Source organism: Nannobrachium achirus (assembly GCF_963921795.1).
Source record: "Nannobrachium achirus genome assembly, chromosome: 19".
NCBI classification, from domain to species: Eukaryota; Metazoa; Chordata; class Actinopteri; order Myctophiformes; family Myctophidae; genus Nannobrachium; species Nannobrachium achirus.
The window spans coordinates 36370652-36380046 of record NC_137826.1 but is presented as its reverse complement, the minus strand read 5'-3'; positions in this window follow the sequence as shown (position 1 = coordinate 36380046).

Below are 9395 nucleotides of genomic sequence, written 5' to 3'. Positions count from 1 at the left end.
CATCATCATCATCATCACCGAGCCATTGAGATCTGAGATATATATTGCTTGTGGTGTGCTTCCTCTTGATGGAAGCAGGCCATTGTCCAGAACAGAAGATCAAAGATGATCTATTCTTTTTCTCTGTAGCAATGTCCAGCAAAGTGGAATCTTTCTTTTTACCACAACAACCAAGTGCACCCAGTTAACAAAAATCCTTTACTAATACATAAAACTTCACACATTTTATTTTCAGTCTACAATTGTGTTGTATTTGTGCTATAAGCAAAATAATGATTCAGAACAGTGAGACTTGGTTCAAAAGAAGAATTATCTTGAAAATGTCTCTCTATAAATAATAAATAACAAAATAACTGCAACCTTATCAAACTGTCTGGATCTACTGACAACAAACAGCTTTTAGCCTCTGAAGAGGATGGTCTGTCAAGGAATTTCTCGAAGAAATAGAGGAAGGAATATAAGCAAGTAAGAATGCACCAGATCAATATCAGCTGCATTTTGAGGCATTTAACTCCATTCATTGCAAGCAAATCTAGCATCAGTTCTATTATATGCTGAAGGGGAGTTCTTGAATTAAAATCCAGTTTGTTTTGTGTTGTTTTTTTTTGTTTGTTTTTTTTTGGTCAACCAAACGTCTCTGAAATAGTCTAGAATTGAAACTGAATCTGCCTGCTAATGTCTTTAAAACAACTTAAATGAAGTGTGCCACAGGAAAGAGAGAGACGACAGGCATGGAGGGAAGAAAGAGAAAGAGACAGAAAAGGAAAGTGAGAAAGACTGAGATAGTCTATGAAACATAGAACAAAAGAGAAAGTTGGATAGAACAGAAAGAGAGAAAGCGAAAGACTGACAGAGTGAGAAAGATGTAGGCTACATGAAGGCACACACAGAGAGAGAGAGAAGTGAGAGTTAAGATTAACAATAAAAAAAACGCAAGAAAGACAGAAAAGAGAGACTGAAGAGGGAGAGAAAAAAAGAGAGGAGGAGAAACCAGTTCAGCTCCAGTTGGGATACCCAATCTGCGTTCTCCGTCTCTGAGTCGAGTGAAAACCATCAAAAGCTTGAGGTTTGGGACTCCAAAGTCGGTTCAATCTGCGACCCTTTCCCGCAGCCTTTCATGGTCTGCCAAACGTTTATTTGTTTTGGATTAATGTAATTAACCCCGCCTTTCCCAGTGTCGCGCGGAGGAGCCAGGAGTCACAGTGAAAAGATTACAAGGGCCCCCGCGCTTCTCAGATATCCAGCCCAACCGCCCCGGCGCACAGATTTCATATCAATGGATAATATTTTGCTTCAGCATGACATGTAAATCGCCCTTTGACAGTTCTCATGAGCACATCAACTCACCCCTCACTGTCCAGATGGCAGAGATAAAGAACTTCTGGTACTATTGGAACAAACAGATAGTTGATAGTTTTTGAGTATATAGTGTCACAGATGTTCTTAAGGACATTCAACAGGCCTATACACATGAAGTAAACCGGACAAAAGTCCAATAGTAGAGTAACAAATAAAATGTGCACTAAAAAGTACGGACTTAAGGTTGGGTTTCCAGATAGATTACATTTAAATGTATTATGAAGAAATTGTTTGCCAAAGCTTTCTGCAGACAATTGCAAGTGGCACTGACTGTAATGATGAATAGAAAGTTTTGTAAGCTTTTAAGTAGTTCTGAACAATAAAATAGATAGGATATCAAGTTTCTTGATGAATAGTTTGGTTCTGCAGAAGAATGTTTGGCAAACTCTGCTATAAATCACCTTTGTGACCTAAAGAAGCAGTGTGACTCCTACAGTTTATCAGTTTGAAAGAAGAAAAAGTGGTGGTATTAGAATAGATATTAGGTTCAACTTCTCAGAGACAGACAATCTATTCAAATATCTGAATACAAAAACAAAATACATTTGCCTTTGCCGTTTTCTAATATAAACAAATACATACAAAATCGTAATAGAAAATGTAGGATGGTGCAGACAAATCTAAAAGTCGACTCGTCGCTGCTTCGCCGAGGAGCCTAAGAGGCATAATTCTTCTGGCGTCAATAGGTTTTCATATGACAGAAGTCATGATAGAAATGATATGCGAGTATGTAATACATTAGGGTTCCAACTGTAGTAAAATGTCCCATAAATCCTGGGGGTTTTCGATTTCATACCCTGCATCTCCCACCGTGGCTATAGAATGTGAAAAAAGGAAGAACGTAGCCGTGAATCGACGATCAGAGCCAGATGGGAACCAATCATTTTTCAAAGTGTGGCATGATGTATAACGTGGCTTCTGATTCAACATATGTTTGTATTAGTTGAGAGATTTCTCCTCAAGCCAGCAGAACATAATAGACATATAAAAGAAGGCCATTGTTTCAATGTGTAACACTGTTTAACATACAGTATGATCACTATCATATGAATTTTTACTCAATTTTTCTTTTTAAAAAACCATGATACTGACACTTTGTTTTACTAAAAAACATGCTTGTCAGTTGGCTTGTCCTCGTCCAGGACCGGCTTCATCGTGTTGCTGTAAACATGTCAGCATCCAAGTTTGACTGTTATATAAAAACAGTGACTTATATAAAACATGAACGAACGCATGTCCTCCACTGCTTTAATGTACAGTGTACAGAGTGTGTGTGTCTGGGTTGCATGGAGAGAAAAGTTGTGTAATGCCACAGTAGAAGGAGGGGGGAAAAAGAAAAACATTTCCTACAATACCACTAAAAGAAACATAAAGCTTTTCTATAAAAAAACATTTAGGATGCTGGGGGACATTCAATGGTGGATTGTATTGCAGAGTTCAATTTGTAAAAAAATAAAAAATAAAATAACAATATACAACGTCTTGTAGCTTGTAGATTTGCCATTTTCGCAATGTTTTAATTGAAAACAGTTATTTAAAATGTCATTACATTAAATTGTTAAATCGTGATATAATTATCAAACATATCAGACAATGACCAGAAGCAGGGCTAAAACATCCCACCAGCCATAAAAATGTATGCTCAGAAGAGGGATGTCAAAAGCAGAGGTAAAAATGATTTTAACTGTGCTTGTAGATCTGCTATAGAGGGTATGCGCATGTATAAAGTGAATGGCAAAAAGTGAGTTTAGCGTCGTTTAATGTTGTTTAATGCAATCAGATAGGACTTTTCTGTTTGGATGTATGGGCAGAATGTCAAGGCCAGAAAGTAGTTTTTTGCCACTCAGTAGGCGTTCCTGCATAACTTCCGGGTATGATGATGATGTCACGCGCATACCATCTATTTTCACTAGTTTTGTGCGTCGTTGTATGATGAAGCAGGGCTTTATTAAACTAAAAAACGTACACATTTGAAACTTGGTTACATGGTTTCTGCCGGACATTGACGTTATACAGTATGAATGGAGAATCAGAACACTAATCCATCAATGTAGTATCTCAACTTTTACTGTACAGAATCCGTGCACTTATTTTCTTTCACAACCCAGTTGAACACTAATGGGATTATCGTAATAACACCCAAAAGAACTGAGATTACAGCTCAATGGAATGATTATCCGTGTGTGTGCAGTATATTCTTTTCCTAAGTCGTCTTTAAAACGAATCCCATTGCCAATTTGTTGTCTTTGAATACGCTGCCAACTAGGGCTGGGCAATTAATAAAAAATGTACAGTTTATCAAAACCCATATTTAGAGCGAAGGGCGACTTAATCTTGCTCATGTAGGATCGAATAATCGAGCAACAGGTTTTTTATATATTATGTTCAGAAATGTCTTATCAACAAATTGACACAAACAACTTCAAATAGATTTTTTATAATCATTTAAATTGATTCGTTAGATTAACCAAAATGAACCACTATTATACTTTGTTGTAAAATGGTGGCATACAAAAGAAAATAGCCAATCTACAAGCTCACAATGCATTCGATCGCGACGCTTGTAGATCTGCTATTTTCATTCATTTCATTCATTAATTGTAACTGAGGCAAATGTTTGAAATAATTGTGATATTGATTTAAATTCACATTGCTCAGCCTGGCAGTTGAGACCCCAGGCCTGCTGGTGTGCGTGTGTGTGTGTGTGTGTGTGTGTGTGTGTGTGTGTGTGTGTGTGTGTGTGTGTGTGTGTGTGTGTGTGTGTGTGTGTGTGTTTGTGCGTGCGTGCGTGCGTGCGTGCGTGCGTGCGTGCGTGCGTGCGTGCGTGCGTGCGTGCGTGCGTGCGTGCGTGCGTGCGTGTGTGCGTTTGTGTGCGTTTGCGCGTGCCGTGGGTGTGCGTGTCTTACTGATCGTCAGCAGGCCAGGGGTGCCAGCTTCAAGTCGCAGTCACGTAATTCCCTTTTTGTTCCTCAAGAGGTCAGTCTAACTCACTTTGACATCACTGACTGACCACCATCCAGGGTGGGCAGCCATGGGGACTGACTGGGACAGAAAGGTCACCTTTCTGGATGACCCCTGGCTCACTCATCACATCCACATCTAATTCTCACAACTATTTAGGGTTACAGTAAGCCACAGAGACGTCAATTGGGCATGGCTAGGTATGGCAGCTGCCATACCTTGGCTACAGGGGAAACAAATAAAATGTACTTCTTAAAATAAATTCATCATGCCTGTTGCTAAGGCATGGCAACATGACTGGTGTCTTGCACGCACGCGAAGGCGCACGTGCAAGACACCAGTCATGTTGCCATGCCTTAGCTTTTGCTGAACTGACGCCACTGGTAAACCAGAACCTTCCACAACCTGAAACCTTCCATATCTGAAGGGCAAGGTAAGAGTAGAAAAATAAAGAAAATAAATTAGCCATCCAACAAGCTCACACCGTGTCACAATTAGAACAAGTTTGAAAGACCACCAGAACTCAGAACTCAGGGGTTCTACCACCTCCTGAGCAGGGTAGGGTCCAAACTATGTTCTGAGAGCAGTATCTGAAACTGAGCTGTAGTGCATGGAAACAAATCCAGAACCTGTGAAATGTGTTTCACAGCACAGCATGGATCTCGTAGTTCTTATAGTCAGAAAGAGACGTAATTGTGATGCAACTAATTCAAATACTGCTCGTGATCTGAGTTGATTTTGATTCATTTCCTTTTTGTGTTATTTGCCCTATATTGCAGGGTGAGGTGAGAGCATGCATTTTCTTCAGATTAGGCTACAGTATGCTTTCAAAGTATACTTTCAAATATGTAACTTTATTAAAATAATGTTCAAATATACTCTTCCTTGCCTCAAATTTCTACAAGCCTAATGTCAAAGAATACCAATTATGTGAATGAATAAATGTGTCGTTTTATTATTATTTTTCCAAATTAAATTGCAAGAGTTGTAGCCTTGTGGTAGCATGTCATCCTCAATCTCATATCGGTGCTGTCAGGCAGAAATTATTAATGCCTTATTTTATACTTCGCTGCGTGGTGTCAAAAAAGCAGATCTACAAGCTTGCAATGCATCGAAATGTTACATGCTGCAAGCTTGTAGATCTGCTAAATTCGTTCTTTTCTTCTTCTTTTTTTTTTTGAAAGATAATACAAATATGTAATCAATGAAAAGTTATATAAATAACAATAGCTTGTGACTAAATAATAACTACACTGGATCCATTCGGACACACGGTTCTTTTTTCCATTTCCTGAAAAGTAACCGTTTTGGACGGTTTTGGTTTACACGCGACATCGACGATACACATATTTAAAACAACATTATGATCTTCTGCATGAGCTCCAGCAATAAACTGTTTAGTTTAATTCTTTCAGAGGGAGATTCCACGTGAATCTCTCAGTGAACAGTAAAACCCAGCTTGTGGCATCAGACATGGGAAACTCAGTTTACTTCTTATTTTGGAGAGATTTTTGCTGGGAAAAAATCTGATCTGTTTCTTTAGTACCCGCAACCATCTAAATGAAGTGGGTCTCAGTGCTTGCTGCTGGAGGGATTGTGGATGGGTTTTCGGCAGACCATGCACACATCATTTGGACTTCAGTCTTTCTGGAAGGGAGTGGGCCTATTCATCTCGGAGAGTTTTGGAACTGAGATTTGATTAACGTTTGCATTTCTGTTTTTTTTTTCTACCTTGGAAATATTCCTAAAGATCTCAACAAATCTGAAACCCATCGTTTGAAGATAATAATAACGACACAAATAAATAAATGTATCAAATATTGGCTTCAGAAGAGTCCTCCAACCACACTGTACATCTTATAAACATAATCAACTCCATTTGCTTAATGGAGAAAATGGCTTTCACTCTTCTTCACTCTCCAAAGAATACTTGTGGCTATGGATATGACTATGAAATCATATCATTATAGACATGTAACTGTATTATGAATTGTAGGTACCTGTGCTTTCCCTTGTGATGATTGAGTTAGTTAGGCTATGTGTCAGACCCCACATGTGTTTTTGTTCTTAGAAAAATACAATATAGAAGTGTAAAGAAAAGAAAAGGAAAACCCCAGGAAACACCACCTCTGTAGATTTTGAGTAAAGGACTCCAGGGGCGTCATAAGAGGGGGGAAAGTGGGACTGAGTTACTAGGGCCCAAGGTGGAGGGGCCTTAATTATTTTATACTTTAGCTATTGAAATATAGCAGATAAAGCTCAGCACCGAGTGCCGCGCTGCAAGCTTGTAGATCTGCAATTTTTTGAAAAGTTGTGAAAATGTGTGCAAATCTTTGAATATATGTATTTTTTAAGCGAACATTTGTAACTCAAATTTTGCTTCTGGGGGGTCCCTGGAACTAAATATTTTGAGATGGGGGTCAGTGGCCAAATATATATCATTTTGGGTGTCCTTCACATGAAAAAGTTTGAGCACCACTGACATAGAGAAGCATAGTTTTTTTTTTAAACTAAAAAAAATGAAATATTCAAAGACTTGCACACATTTTCACGATTTTTTTTCAGAAATAGCATATCTACAAGCTTGCAGCACAGCACTCGGTGCCGCGCTGTGAGCTTGTATATCTGCTATTTTTCAATTGTTAACGTACCCAGGGCCCAGAATTTGGTGCGACACCCCTGCTCACATGCATCATCAGGCCCAGAGCATTTCAGCACTCTCAACCACATGAACCCTAGCATCCTTATTCTGGGCACGTAATAAGCAGACAAAAGGCGAGCCATCCGCAACAATAGGCAAACAATCAGCAAAAATAGCAGATGCAGGCTACAATCTCACAACATGTCGGTTGTGTGAGGATCTGTTATTTGAGATTTGGTGTTGAGGGGGAAAAAGGACGGGAACAAGTGTAGCCCCCTGGGGGACCTCCCGGACGTATATTGGGTTTAAGTGGTTCAAGGCGGGGTCCAGGGACCCTCAGAGTTCCTTGAGGGGTTACGGACCCTTACGGGTGTGTAACTTTTAGAGTTCCAGGGGTCCTTAAAATGTAAAGGTTCGAGAACCACTGAAGTAGTCAATTAGCTGTCTTCTCCCTCTGTTTCCACAGCAGCTGCCAGCTTGTTGGGGAGAGAAAAAACAAAACGTTCAGGATGTTTTCCGTCTTTCTCTGTACCACACTCCCTACACTTGACCTTGGCACCGGGTCAGGTTGTTTGGAGTTTGGAGCTCACTTGCATGCTTAGAAAACTTAACAAGCGCTCTTTCTGATGAGGATGCGCGGCATGCGCTGGTTTTTATTATCATTATGCTGTGTTTGTTGTCAATGGCACTGGTCTGATTCCCTTTCCACATGCTTTGTAAATAAAACTGTCATTTGGCAGCGATGTGGCGGTGCATGGGCCTAAATGAAAAAGTGGCAAAAGAAAACATGAACTTGGTGATTACCATATACGGCCAGCAAACCACCAATATAAATAAAAAGCCAGTTATCCTGATTTCTGGTTTATTTAGTTGAAAAGACGTTATGCTGTGTCATTTACCTTACATCAGTGTAATACGTCTTTGCTGAAATCTACACGCATCAACTACAAGACTATATTTGATGCTTAAAAAAAACGAATAATAGCAAGTAATAATGTGGTTTAGAGTTAATTTAGTCGGGTTATCACTTTCACATTTTCCTCAGCCTGACCGCGGCTCTGGTAGAGCTTTTTGGGTGGCTTGAGCTCTCTGTGATATTTGAAACAAACAAAACAAGACAAAAATGTTTTACACAGAGTTGCCGTAAAGATTATTCTAAGTGAGCTCCATGTTAGGCCACTCGAAAACAAGGACCGACTCAAGGACATTGGACACCAAGTCCCATTATATTCTACACATGGCTTGCGATTCAGCCCTTTGTGCTACTAGGAGGCCTGGCTGGTTTTGTTTTATCGTCAGCTATTCTGTGTTTGCTTGTCCATTCCGTTATGACTGGTGGTTGGGATTAGGGAGCCTTTAGGCCTATACACTCTCCGAGGATGACCAAGAGTCAAGACGCCAGGGCCTATGCTGTCTCCAATAAGAACTTGACAAACCACAGGAGTTGTTTTCGGCGTGTGTGTGCGCTCTCCCCCTGTGGCATGTTCTATCAGGAGCCCCACCACCCACAAATTCCCCCATCTCGATCAGGGGAGCCAACGGTCTTTCGGCGAGTTCTGCTTTTGCCATTGTTTTTGTTTGTTTGTCTCGAGTAGACGCTCCATCTGTTGTTTTGTTTCTCGTGTCGGACAAACGTTCCATTCAGAGACCCTGTTTATTGTTGCATTGAAGCTAATTAAATATTGAGCCCAAGACTCTTCTAGATCCTAACAGTTTTCTGAAAGACCTATGTTTCTCTGTCAGTGGTTCTTCTCACACTTTTTTATGTCAAGGAAAATATTTAGTTCCAGGGACCAAGCGAAAGAAAGATTTGCGTTACAAATGTCTGCTTTAAAAATATATAAATTCAAAGATTTGCACACATTTTCAAGATTTTTCAAAAATAGCAGATCTACAAGCTCGTAGCGCGGGCTTGTATATCTGCTATTTTTTAATAGTTAAAGCATGAAATAATGGTTAAAGTGGTGACACCCGATATGCATACCCGGTCTAAATGGGTTAAGGCAAAAAAAACTGGTCGATGCTGTCGGTGAAGGTCAAGAGAGAGAATGTGTGTACATGAGTAATGCCCACATACATTAATTCATTCTACCATTAATTGTGCCACCAAAATGTGGATCTATTGTAGTATTGTATGTCTTTCGCTATAATGTCTTGATGAATTGAATACATAGGACCACCAGGAAACAAGCCCTCAGGCCTTTTGGCAGTCTTGCTTAACTGTACCTGTGTACTTTTAGAAAAACTGTTAATAAATTATTCAATCAATCAATCAAAACTTGCCTCTTTTCAGGTGTGTGTGTGTGTGTGTGTGTGTGTGTGTGTGTGTGTGTGTGTGTGTGTGTGTGTGTGTGTGTGTGTGTGTGTGTGTGCAAGTGCGTGTGTGCGAATGCGTGTGTGCGTGACCACACATCACATGTGTACAACACGTCTT